The sequence below is a fragment of the Bos javanicus genome, chromosome 16 (assembly GCF_032452875.1).
Source record: "Bos javanicus breed banteng chromosome 16, ARS-OSU_banteng_1.0, whole genome shotgun sequence".
In the NCBI taxonomy this organism is placed as follows: domain Eukaryota; kingdom Metazoa; phylum Chordata; class Mammalia; order Artiodactyla; family Bovidae; genus Bos; species Bos javanicus.
This window is the reverse complement of record NC_083883.1, coordinates 66038270-66052039: the sequence shown is the minus strand read 5'-3', so window position 1 is coordinate 66052039 and position 13770 is coordinate 66038270. Positions and strand designations below refer to the sequence as shown.

General features: G+C 43.0%; 1 long non-coding RNA gene across 1 annotated transcript in view; it reads right to left on the bottom strand.

Annotated features, from left to right (window-relative positions):
• Positions 1-3401: 3401 nt before the first annotated feature.
• The window catches only part of LOC133227427 (uncharacterized), a 40684-nt gene continuing 30315 nt past the window's right edge, over positions 3402-13770 (bottom strand). The window contains exon 3 of the long non-coding RNA XR_009729814.1: positions 3402-3763. This is a non-coding gene — a long non-coding RNA (uncharacterized LOC133227427). The remainder of the gene's footprint in view (positions 3764-13770) is intronic.

Here is a 13770-nt window from a genome sequence, read left to right as displayed (position 1 = left end):
TAGTTTAGTGGGGCTTAAAATTCATGAAAACTATAACACAAAATTAGTGTAGGGATATTGTTTGGACTATCATCTGTTGAAATGAAGTGAAGTGAAGTAGCTCAGTCGTGTCCAACTCTTGGCGACCCCATGGACTGTAGCCTATCAGGTTTCTCCATCCATGGGATTTTCCAGGCAAGAATACTGGAGTGGGTTGCCATTTCCTTCTCCAGGGGATCTTTCCTACCCGGGGACCGAACCCAGGTCTCCCACATTGCAGGTAGATGCTTTGCCCTCTGAGCCACCAGGGAAGCCATCATCTGTTATTGGAAGCCAAAAAAACCTCAGTCTTATTGATTTGGCCGAGACTTTGTGACCCCTGTGAAGTCATCTGGGCAGAGTTCAGTCACAGTAAAGTTAGTTACAAAAGGAGTCAAGGTATCTTTGGAGCATCAGGCTAAGGGCAGTGTCAAGAGCTGTTTGACTACAAGATTCCAAAGCCCTCTCTCTTGGCCATGGGAATACCAGTAGATCTAATACTCTCATTGATAGAATTTTAAATAATTTTCAGTTCAATTCAGTTCAGTTCAGTCGCTCAGTCGTGTCCGACTCTTTGTGACCCCATAAATTGTAGCACTCCAGGCCTCCCTGTCCATCACCAACTCCCGGAGTTCACCCAGACTCACATCCATCAAGTCAGTGATGCCATCCAGCCATCTCATCCTCTGTCGTCCCCTTCTCCTCCTGCCCCCAATCCCTCCCAGCATCAGAGTCTTTTCCAATGAGTCAACTCTTCACATGAGGTGGCCAAAGTATTGGAGTTTCAGCTTTAGCATCATTCCTTCCAAAGAAATCCCAGGGCTGATCTCCTTCAGAATGGACTGGTTGGATCTCCTTGCAGTCCAAGGGACTCTCAAGAGTCTTCTCCAACACCACAGTTCAAAGGCATCAATTCTTCGGCACTCAGCCTTCTTCACAGTCCAACTCTCACATCCATACATGACCACAGGAAAAACCATAGCCTCGACTAGACGAACCTTTGTTGGCAAAGTAATATCTCTGCTTTTGAATATGCTATCTAGATTGGTCATAACTTTCCTTCCAAGGAGTAAGCGTCTTTTAATTTCATGGAAGAAATACTTTATTAACATTTCTTTCATTGCTTTTTCCTCGATTCCCAACTTTTAAATGTTTGGTTATTAAATACAAGCGGACTTCCCAGGTGGCTCAGTGGTAAAGAATCTGCCTGCCAATGCAGGAGCCACAGGAGATGTAGGTTCGATCCCTGGGTCAGGAAGATCCCCTGGAGGAAGAAATGGCAACCCAATCCAGTATTCTTGCCTAGGAAATCCCATGGACAGGGGAGACTGATGGGTCGCAAAGAGTCAGACACAACTGAGCATGCACACTATTAGACATAAGGGCCCTCTGATGAGAAGCAGGCTGTTCTTTTTTCATTTCATTATTTAGAACAAATTAAAACTAAAGGTAAGAACTTGAATTCCATTGTGGTAGATCAAGTGAATTTGCTCACAAGACCAAAATTCCTAGATAGGACTAAAGGATCAATGTCTTGGTGACCTGACAGAGACTTTGTTGTTAAGGGGCAGAATGGGGCTCCAAAGCTGGATTGAAAATTATCAGCTTAAGGTGGCAAGAGAAGAAGGTAAGTTTTTCTCTCTCCCTTAGTGATATAAATACATATAACAACAAAGTTGGTGCCATACTGGAAAGCTAGTGGGACTTCTGATCCAAAGAAATCAACATCACTTTTGAACACTTGCTAATTGTGGGATATTGGGGTACCTCTCCTTCAAATATGAGGCTACTAACATCTGATTTTCTTTCTTAGTATGTCTAATCCACTATTAAAAACTTCTATTAAGTGTCACTTCTCTCTCCCTTTTTAGATGTTCAATTGGTTTTTTAAAGAAAAATGTACCCTGTCATTTTTATAGTTTTCGGCTATCAAGCCTGCTCTTTTTTTTCCCTTTAAGAATAGTGAATACTCTTGCTCTCTAAACTGTCTCTGGTAACTCATAGCTGAAGTATCGGCAAGTCTATTTTTAGTTGATGTGCTGACGCTTTAACTATTAGCTAGTTTTCTTGACATATGCTAGATCCTGGTACTTGGAAAATTGTTGGAGTAATTTGAGGCCTAGGATAAATTATATGTGTCTTCTTCCAGATATAATTTACATTTGCTTTGGAAAGATGGCTGGAGGAACTATCACCTTAAACTAAGTTCACGGCTTCAGGGTCTTTGATCTACCTGGGGATGCGAAATCTGTTAATTTTCAGGAAGGGTGCTTCACTTCTGGGTCTCTTACCCCAGGGATTATTCCTTTGAGGTTCGTGTTTACTGTAGCGGTGGTTTCTCAGTAGATTTTCTAGCTTTATGGGACCTAGGCTTTGATTTCTGTCCTGATCATCTGATAAAGTCACCAAAAGGAAAGTTCAACGTTGCCAGGATCAGCAAATATTACTAGGGCAAAAGTCGCTTTCGCATTAGTTTAATATTTTGTCTCCATTTAGGCCTGGTAGCGGCTTCCTACCTTGTTAGCTCTTGGATGCTTTTAGATTGATGTTTTTTGTATTATAGTTAGCATTTCCATAGTTTTTTTCCATAGGATAATTGGTTTAGCTAACCTACCTGCTAGGCCCAGAAACCGGAAGTCCAAGACAATACCAATCTGCATTACAATGATACTACTAATATCTCATGATGATACTACTAATATCTCACAGAAACTGCATTTCAAGTAGATAATATGTACTTTCTAAGCTGAAAGCAGCTGCTAAATTGTCAGTTATTATTATCGTTAGAAAGTAGGAGGAAGAAATCCAGTTTTCTGTCGTGTGCTGGCTACCGTCTCATGTGCGGATGTGTTATCCCCTCAGAATGGTTTTGATTTTGCAAGCTCCCACTCATTGTTTAGCCAAAGAAGAAAATATATTAGGGCCTCATTATGAAGCAGAGGTTGGTGAACTATGACCTAGGAGCTAAATCTGGTCTGTGGTTTGTTTTTATACAAGTTTTATTGCAACACAGACACATTCATTCATTCATGTATTGGGTATCTCTGCTTCTGTATTAACAAGGACAGAGTGGAACAGCCCGAAACAGAACCTGCGTAGCCCATGGAGCATACAATATTTACTCTCTGGCCCTCTATATGGAAAAAGTCTGCCAACTCCTGCCATGAAGTATTAGTCCACCAGTCTTGCCTGACTAGTTTATGAGCTGGGAACAAGTAGATTATTATCTACTTGCATTATTATCATGCAATTTTTAAATACTGGAAGCTTGGGCTTGGTATGATAGACTCCTCAGTCACATTGAAAAATTTAAATAGGAAGTGGCAATAATAAGCAAAAGATGAATATCTTCAAGCAGCAACACAGTCATTAAACCATCACTCTTAAACAATTCAGACAAACTTTTCTTTTTCCAGTACAGATATTAGTTCTCTTTGTTTCTGCTTTTTTAGAGAATGTTTCATTTATAAAGTAAAGCTCTTCATGTTTTCATTAACTTGTGCTTCTTGGGTTAATGTGACAGAGAGAAGGCTTAGAGTGAAAATTCACAAGCAGCAAAGTAAGACGAGTCCAGGCACCAATCATTTGCCATGAAGTGCAATTTAGCCAAAACGCAACTCTCTCCCTCACCTCTGGACTAGCAGGGTTTGTGGGGCAGAGTGAGCCAGGAGGAGTTTATGCCAAACAGCAGTATACTTTCTGGATAATTCTGAGATTTCTTCTTCTCAGGAGTAATGATAGAGACCTTAGCACAAAAATCAAAGAAAAAGAAACTGTAAGAGGAAGTTATGTTCAAAGCTCAGTACATGTCTTTTTTGTTCAGCACCAGCTCTAATTAACAAATCCCCTGTTTCTGTGTATGATGTCAATTAAACTACTGTTTTGGCTCCCAACTGCGCACACGGCTTTCTATACACAAACTGTGGTGATGCCATTCATGCTATCTGTTAGGACTGCATCAGTGTCTCTATGCAGAATTTTGGTTCAACAACAAAATACCACTGAGTCTACAAGGTGATCAGGTTGAAATGCGTCTTTCTGAGATGAGTCAGGAGTCGTGAAAAGCGCACTAAATCCTGTGGTGAAAGTGTGTTGCTAAATTAGAAACAAGGAGCACAGTAATTTCCCCTGACCCGGAGCCTTGCTGGACAGATGCCGTCCACGATGTGGAGGAGAGCAATATAATAAGCACGGGATCCTGGAGTGAGGCATAAAGAAATAATGAAATCATTTCTTTATAGAGGATCAGATGCCTTACATGCATGCCACTTTGCTTATTAATCCATCTGAAATTCCCTGGGGATTTGGAGCTGGCTCTTTTCCTGCTGATGAATCTATAGCTCGGTGACAATTAACTGTAATGACTTGGAGAAAGACCCTTCTAAATCACTGCTGGGTCCTGGGCTGCCAAAAGCTGCCTGCACCTGGGTGGCTGGCTAACAGCACCCCCATTTTATTCCGTTTTTCATGTGGAATCTACTGTTCTCTGTGGCTTTGCCAGGGAGCCAAGACAGCTCTAAATCCCCTTCTGTGATGTGGCGTGGTCAGAAAGGAGAAGCCGCAGCCATGGAAGGGAGATACATGGGAAAAGCTAAGATGCTTTCTTCTCTAAGACCAGGACACAAAAAGCCCCTCTGTTCCCGACCACCTGGGCTCACCACGCTGGTTATGTGGGAATCCGAGCGTTGACCAGACAGTCAGAGGACCCAGGAGTGTCAGAGAAGGGAGTTCCTCTGTGGCCAGTTCCCGGTGGCCTGGTGGGAACTGCGTGAGGCCGCTGGTAATTTTCCGGGCTCTCAGCAAGCTCAGCGGTGCCCCTCACACAGGCACAATGGCCACGTGGCCAGGGAGCCAGATGGGCTCTATTCTAGGCACGGGCAGGAAAGGGACGACCCTGGAGTCTGGATTGGCTTAGCCCCCTTACTCTTGCTGCTGGCCCTCTGTCTTCCAGCACCGGATTTACCTTACAGCGGTCCCCAAAGGGAGGGCGCATCCCAGCTGGGTCCCCTGGAAGCTGTAGATTTGCTGATTTGCACCTTTCTTGTGCATATTTTTATGTGGGCTGGGAAAACAGATGGCTCCATCCAAGTTGCTGAAAACCCAGCTGGTTATTGCTGCACTAGAATGACCTGAGTTTGGGGAGCCGAGTTTTCCCTGCCAGGGCCTTGGGCAAGTTAGGAAATGTGTCAGTCTTTGAATCTGAGCATAGACGGATGAGGCCTGACTTGCTGCAGCCCACCCTCTCCTGTGTGCTGTGGGGGATACAGGCGCAGTGACACAAGGCACGATACATAATACCTGGCACCCCTGCTCCCTCACCTCTTTTTTTTTTTTAATTAAGCAGGTTAAAAATTATTTCAAACAAACCAATAACAGAGTCATTCTTTATTCTCTTCCACTTTTTAAACCAAACCTGCACCCCCACCCTCCATTCTAAGTAATGATAAAATAGACTTTCACAGAGAAGTTTCAGAAATCTTTTCAAGCCAACATTTATTGAGCACCTATTTTATTTCAACTAGATGCTGGAAATACAACGTTGACTAATATATGGCTTTTTTGATCAGAGAGCTCCTAGCCCATCTGGAAGAGATACGTGTAAAAAGAAGGTATCTGGCTAATAAGAAACTGCTGTATGACTCGGGAACTCAAACTGGGGCTTGGTAATAACCTAGAAGGGTGGGTTGGGGAGGGAAGTGGGAGGCATGTTCAAGTGGGAGGGGACATGGGTGATTCTTGTTGCTGTTTGGTAGAAAGCAATACAATACTGTACAGCAATTATCCTTCAATTAAGAATAAATAAATTTTTTAAAAAAATGAATGAGTGGAGAAGAAGAAGGTTATCTATAAAAAAGAAGAAGATGTAAGTGCTGTGATAGAGGTGGGTAGCCTGAAAGTGAGTGTCGCTCAGTCTTGTCCGACTCTTTGGGACCCTCATGGCCTTTACAGTCCATGGAATTCTCCAGGCCAGAATGTTGGAGTGGGTAGCCTTTCGCTTCTCCAGGGGATCTTCCCAACCCAGGGATCGAACTCAGGTCTCCCGCATTGTGGGCGGATTCTTTACCAGCTGAACCATGAGGAAAACCCACGAGGGTACAGAGTGGCATGGAAATATAAAGAGGGACAGATTCTGTTCCTTGAAAACAGTGGGAACATGGTTTTCTTAGGGTATATGCCCAGTACGGGGATTGCTGGATCATATGATAACTCTATTCTTAGTCTTTTAAGGAATCTCCCTACCGTTCTCTATAGGAGCTGTACCAGTTTACATTCCCACCAATAGTGCAAGACAGTTGGCTTTTTCCCATGACCTCTCCAGCATTTATTGTTTGCAGATTTTTTTTGATGATGGCCATTCTGACCTGTGTGAGGTGATACCTTGCTGTGGTTTTGATTTGCATTTCTTTAACAATTAGAGGTGTTGAGCATCTTTTCATGTGTTTGTTGGCGTCTATGTGTGTACACATTAACTGATTCACTTTGTTGTACAACAGAAACTAACACAACATTGTAGAGTGATTATACTTCAGTGGAAAAAAAAAAAAAAAAGAATAGCGAGACCCAGCTCTGGAGTGGTGATACTTGAAGGAACATAAGACTTTGTCTGGGGCAGAGGTGGGAAGGACAGTCCCAGGTGTGAAATATGGAGGCCTGTGTAGGACGCAGGTGGCTGCTCCACAGGGTTTTGTCCCTTTGGCTTTCCCTTCCCAACCTCCACTTATTGTGGTGTTTACCTCTGCTCACATGACTCTGGAGACGTCACCCCCATCCCCAGCTCATTGGTAGATCCCAATGAGTCTAAGATAATCCCATTCCTGTGAAGGCTGGATTTAGAAATAGGTCATGATAAATTCTGGTCATTGAGACAGGAAGTCTCCTGTGAAATATCCAGGAAATTTCCTCCTCCTTAAGAAAACAATACAAGAGGAAAGGTTCCCTCTTCTCCCACAGATGTTGCCATGTCTCCTCTAATCCAAGGGAAGGTATTCAGCAGGGAAGAGATACGGTTTGATTGTGGGGTTAAGTGTAGCCAAAGCAGGAAGCATCACTGGGAGGTGGCCGGAAACGTCTGTTGAAGGACCTTGGATGCCTCAGAGGTGCTGCTTCCCAAAGTAGGTGATGGGGTCATTCCTGTAGTCATGGCCATGGCCCGACAACGAAGCGTATTGACTCAAGATGACCTTTGGCTGGGGTCTAGAAGACAGTGCAGGCAGGTGAGGTGGTTCAGCACTAAAAACAGAGCTGGCTCCTTTTTAGCAAAGATAGTGCCAAAAACATACCCTCTGTAGAAACCCTTGCACTTGACACTTGGCTTTTCAGCCACTTTCTTTCTAATCCCTCACCACTAAAATGATATGTGCAAGGTGCTAAGTAGAGCATCACAAACATGGCGAGTGCTCAGTACATGTTAGTTCCCAGCATGATCACAGATAGCAAAAGATGTTTTCTGGATGCCAAGGATAGCGGAATAAACTATAAATATAATCCCGGGCGGGGGGACGTGTTTTCCCCTCTGCCAGTTGGGAGGTTGGTTCGCGTTGCTGTATTGTTACTTCATTTATGACATCTTCTTCTGCAAGTTTTTCCTCTTACTGTTGAGTGCACTGCAATGGTGATGCCGGCAAGGTCCTGGCTGCAGGCTGCATCTGGCCTTACGAGTCCAGATCCTCAGATTTAGGTTGCTGATCCCACAAGTGCAAACTTCTTGGCTCCAAGTCTGGGTCTCTCTGCTTTCAGTTAGACAGGAAACCAAGGCTGGGCAAACCTCCAAGGTTTCAGATAGGCCTTCTGTTCAGATAAGCTTCCAAGGATGTTTCTGCTTGGGAACAGTAACGGCTCAAGTTCTTTCCTGGGTTTTAACTTGCGCCTCTATGACATACCAACAGATTTAGAACTGACGTTATAATTGGAGTCAAAATGCCCACATGTGACTTGAATTAAACAGACCTCCATGGATCAGAGATGCAAGGCTAACTAATCTCAGGGTGTTAAGCTGAAATTTTCTGAGAGGCACCGAGCAATCTACCCTTGGAAAGATAAGTCTTTGGCCTGTGTGCTTATTTTTAACTGAGTTCAATTTCTGTTGGGCTACAGAACGGTGTACTCATGTCTTAGGGAAGTAGCCCAGTAGGGTGGGAAAATGAGCTTTAGCTTCATTTTGCCTTGAGTTCAAATCCCTTCTCCATCCATCCGTTAGTAGATATGACCAAATCATTTAATTTTTCTGATCCTCAGTTTCTGGCAGGTTTCTCATAGGATTATAGTAAAGATCAAATTAGGTCTGTGTTGAGTTGGCATCTGGTCCCATCACTTCATGGGAAATAGATGGGGAAACAGTGGAAACATTGTCAGATTTTATTTTTGGGGGGCTCCAAAATCACTGCAGATGGTGATTGCAGCCATGAAATTAAAAGACACTTACTCCTTGGAAGGAAAGTTATGACCAACCTAGATAGCATATTGAAAAGCAGAGACATTACTTTGCCAACAAAGGTCCATCTAGTCAAGGCTATGGTTTTTCCAGTGGTCATGTATGGATGTGAAAGTTGGACTGTGAAGAAAGCTGAGCATTGAAGAATTGATGCTTTTGCACTGTGGTGTTGGAGAAGACTCTTGAGAGTCCCTTGGACTGCAAGGAGATCCAACCAGTCCATTCTGAAGGAGATTAGTCCTGGGTGTTCTTTGGAAGGATTGATGCTAAAGCTGAAACTCCAATACTTTGGCCACCTCATGTGAAGAGTTGACTCATTGGAAAAGACTCTGATGCTGGCAGGGATTGGGGGCAGGAAGAGAAGGGGACGACAGAGGATGAGATGGCTGGATGGCATCACCGACTCGATGGACATGAGTTCGGGTGAACTCTGGGAGTTGGTGATGGACAGGGAGGCCTGGCGTGCTGCAATTCATGGGGTCGCAAAGAGTCGGACACGACTGAGCGACTGAATTGAACTGAACTGAGTGACCAGAACATAATGAATGTTCCATAAATGGTGGATATTATTTCTAAAGCTCCAAGGAGAGAAGGTGACTATGCTATAAATTTATTTTAGAAGTTCAAAAAAATCATGTTAGTAAAAATAATGAAATTATTAGAAATAGGCTAGTTTGCTCAAGAGACCAAATTCTTTCAGACATTCTCATTATTCTTGATTCTTTCCAGATCTTTCATAGTGGTTACCCTGGCTTAAGAATTTCCCAGTGTCTCCTAGAAACAATATATTAGGGAGAAGTTCTTTCAAGGGTTGGTAAAACTAATAATAGTGTTTTCCAGCTCAACTGGGAAGAATGAATATAGCCCTGGGGAAAGGAAGTTCTTATCTTACCTTTGCAATCCATTCAGCTTTATCAAAAACATGGGAAAACAAACATTCAAAAAATAGATAACGACTATGAACAAATCAACAGAGAGAGAAATTCACCATTTGTGCCTTTTGAAAACAGAGCAGGGACCCTAAGCAGACAGGGAGAGCACTTCACTAAGGTTCAGTTCAGTCGCTCAGTCGAGTCCCACTTTTTGTGACCCCATGGACTGCATCACTCCAGACTTTCCTGTCCATCACCAACTTCCAGAGCTTGCTCAAACTCATGTCCAGTCCATCGAGTCAGTGATGCCATCCAATCATCTCATCTTGTGTCATCCCCTTCTCCTCCTGCCTTCAGTCAGATTCACTTAAATGGGTGAGGTTGAAGTGTCTGTGGGGATTGGTTGAGCAAAGGATCTTTGAGTACATGCTAAGTGCATGACCTTGAAGGGTTCAGTGATCACACAGAAAGACAGTATGTCTCAGCATCTACAGCCCAGAATCTGAAAGTCAAGATCAACAGTGCTCCATTCCAAGAAGTGCCAAGCGCCCAGACTCTTTGGGCTAGTTCTCTCCAAAACGAGCCCATGGGTCATCTCTCACCCATCCTTTCACCTCTCCTTGGCTTATTAGATTCCTCCAATTTGGTTTTTGTGTATCAGTTACATGAGAAATGGCTCTCAAAATACAATTCATGGGGCTCCGATTGGTGACACCAGTTCCCTGTTTAAAGTGTTCATGCTTAAAGTTGGACAATAACTATATATTTTCTGTTTGCTTATTTGATCCTATGCTTTCAAATCCCATGTCATTTGCTCCTTGAGTCATGACATTATTAATTTACTCCACCATTTTCTGCATTCCCCGATACTCCACAGCATCCTACCTCTTTCCTCAAAATTTTGTGTCTTTTCTCAAAGGCTCTGATCTTTATTATGGGGTATTTCCCTAAACAATAGCTAAAATGCAAATTTTAAAAATTTACCATGATTAAACTAATACTGTATTCTGCTTATCAGCCTAGCAGAGGTATTGAAATGCTTTTGAGGGAGAGCAGTTGTACGGCTGCACCCTTTCCGGGTCAAATCTGTCTGAAGGTGGAAACTACTTGTCTCACCCCCTCCACCCGCCAAGACTGTGTTTAGTAACTGTAGTCAAACGAGCCTCCGTGACATACACAGGAGAGCTGTGAAGCAATTATCACTAATCGAGTTGTTCTAGTTGATATCTGGGCACGGCTGGCTTTGTTTATGGCTCAGATGAGCACATTTTAACGATCCAAAGAAAATGAGCACAAGTTTCCACTTCCAGCAAATATTAATTCTGAACAAATGAATCCAAACAAAATTGCTGGTGAAAATGAAGTCCTTTTGACTTCAGCTTCCCTGATGTACTTTTCCATTAGTGGGGCCCTCTTGCTAAAGATTGAAAGAATGGTTCATGTTGGAGATGGTGGCTGCCTTTCAACTCAATCACTTCAACTCTGGAAGGTAAAAGTCCACTCCAGTTTGGGCTCCAGATATCCAACCCTCCAAGTGAAAGTACATCCTGTCCGAGCCAGGAAACACCACAGGAGAGCAACATTCTCAAAAACATGCCATTTGCTTCTATGACAACCCTGGAAACATGCAAATATTATACATTTAGCAAAATCCCACACATTAGAGAGCAAACTCCTGGCTGTCTGAGATGTTCGACAGTTTCCAGCTTCATATGACATATTTCTCTCAAGTCTAGCATTTCAAGTAAAAAGGAAATTCATTGCCTTAGGCCAAGCTTTTGCTTCTCCAGCATCCTAAAGGGATCATGCCGCAGAATTCTATAAGAATTTGCAATCAGGACTTTGCTCAAAGTCTTTCAGTGGCTTCTTTTTTTCTTACACGAAAAGTCCAAATCCTTGAAGACCATGCAACCTGGTACCAATGAACATTTTTACTCTTCAAATTTTCTGCCATTCCATCTCTTTTCCAATACTTTGTGCTCCAACAAAATGGCATTTAACCAACGATTTTCTAAAAGTATCCTGAAATGTCAAATTCTATGCAGTTTGCTCCTCCCTCAGTCCCCACTATGTTACCCTCTTCCCTTAAAATTCCTACATCCTATATCCATGTCCTAAGTCTTTGAGTTTTTCCATAAACTATAAGCCAAAATATGTTTAAACTTTTATTTCCCCCTATTATAATTTTACCCACAGTTTACCCAGTGTTCTTGTTATCTGCCTACAGCTTATTCATTTGGGGATCCTCTAGCTCTACCCCACTACAAGGCTGGCACATGGTATATTCTCATTAAATGATGTTGTCATGTGTGTTCAATTAAATTGAAATAATGGTTACAGCTTACTCAGTTCAGTCACTCAGTTGTGTTCAACTCTTTGTGATGCCGTGGACTGCAGCACACCAGGCTTCCTTGTCTATCACCAACTCTTGGAGCTTACTCAAACTCATGTCTGTAGAGTCGGTAATGCCATCCAACCATCTCATCCTCTGTCGTCCCCTTTTCCTCCTGCCCTCAATCTTTCCCAGCATCAGGGTCTTTTCCAATGAGTCAGTTCTTCGCATCAGGTGGCCAAAGTATTGAAACTTTGGCTTCTAGGAGGATGACGATTAGCATCATCAAAATAATTGGCCTAATAAGTATCTAAATTATATAAAAAATAACCTACATGGACCAATTTCATTTTCCCCACACAAATTCAGAGTTTGTTTCTTGGTGTTTGATACCTTTTCAGCTTGATCTCTCCAAAAATTCCCATTGATCACACTGACCAAGAGATGATAAGCATCAACAAGTTTGCCGGATCCACTATGACAGGCAAATCGAAGAACACGAAAGAAATGTTATACATGATCTCAGAAGTTTACAGTGCGATGGAGGGAAAGATACTAAAACCTGTGTAATATTTAGGGAACCTAAACAGCCATGGTACCACCTAATAATGCAAAAGGAAACCAGGGGAAGAGGAGATGAGTAGAGACTGGAGTGGTGAGGGTAGGTATCCTGTAAGAGATGGACTTGGGATGAGCCTTCAGGGTAGGTGGGCTCCCAGGCACACAGCAGAGGTGAGGCCATGGCATGTTGAGGGAGGAGCTGAACACAGCCTCACAGGATGCAAGTCAGAGTGAGTGGAGGGCCTGCTGATGGGAGGGATAGAGGACAACCCACTGAACGGGAGTGGACAGTAGATGGTCTGTGTTGGGTGGGAGAAGCAAGGGGGAGAGGAGCACACAGATTTAGGATAAGTGGTTTGAACGAAATCAGACAATGAATAAAAGAATTCTAGAGAAAAACAAACACAAACTGGGAGCCATTATAGGTTCCTAAGCAAGTGTGAAGCAAAAGCAAGCCTTTTCCTTTGGGAAGATTAGCTGAAAGCTGGCTGCAAAATTGGGTGGTGAGAGAGACTACCAACAGTGAAGGCAAGTGAGGAAGCTAATCCTGAACAGAGCTGTAAGAGGAAGGTGAGGCTAGGCTGGTGGGGAATTGTGTGGTGAGTTGGGGACAACTCCTAGGCATTCCAAAAGAAGGATGGACTCACTATGGGAAGAGAAGGGAGTCAGAGAGGAACCACCATTTCAGCCTGGGGACTTTCATCGCAAAGAATAGTGACTTGTTTCTATCTTTAGGAGATAGAAAATGCTTTTTTCTCAGAAGATAGTATTTTTGCACAATGGCTGAACAATTATATATGGGGTACATATCTTAACTGAACACTTATCAAATGTCTAGAATCTGCTAAGTGCTGTGAATTCAGCAGTGAATAAGTGCAATTTCTGTCCTCAATGAGTTCAAATTCAGTGGTAGGTTGGTCCTAGGGAGCAACAGAGCATATTACCAGGATAAAACCTCCTAAGGAAGGCTTTCTGAAAGGAGGTACCAAGATGAATGATCAGGAGATGGTGGGGCAAAGAGGGTGGTTGTGAATGAAGACTTTCAAGAGATAGAAGCTTGAACAAAGATGAACAGAGCTGAGAAACAAGGGTTCCACGTGGGTACCAATGATGGGCGTAATAGGTTTTGCAATCTGTATGCCAGCAGGATGCTTTGATAGATGGTACTCTGGCTCCATCCATCATCTAGCACCTATAGGAGAGCTGAAAAGGAATGCTTAATAACAACAACAACAAAAACCAGGTTTGGGTGGACTCAAAGACTGCAGCTCTGAAATTTGCCGTAAACAGCGAGAAAGATTGCTATTTACCTCTTCTGCAATTGATCTTGAACTGTTTAATGACGCATATACAGACAAGGTGAAAGCATCCTGCAGTGAGAATACAAATGCAAACCCTTTTTCTGATAGATGAGATAGGGCAGGAAAACTGTAGATGGAAATGAAATTCTGTAAATCTACACTACAGCCAGTAGCCCCTATGGATATGAAATATTGATTTAGTGCTACCACCATTTTAAGTTCTGAATACATTACCCTAATAGCATATAAGCATCT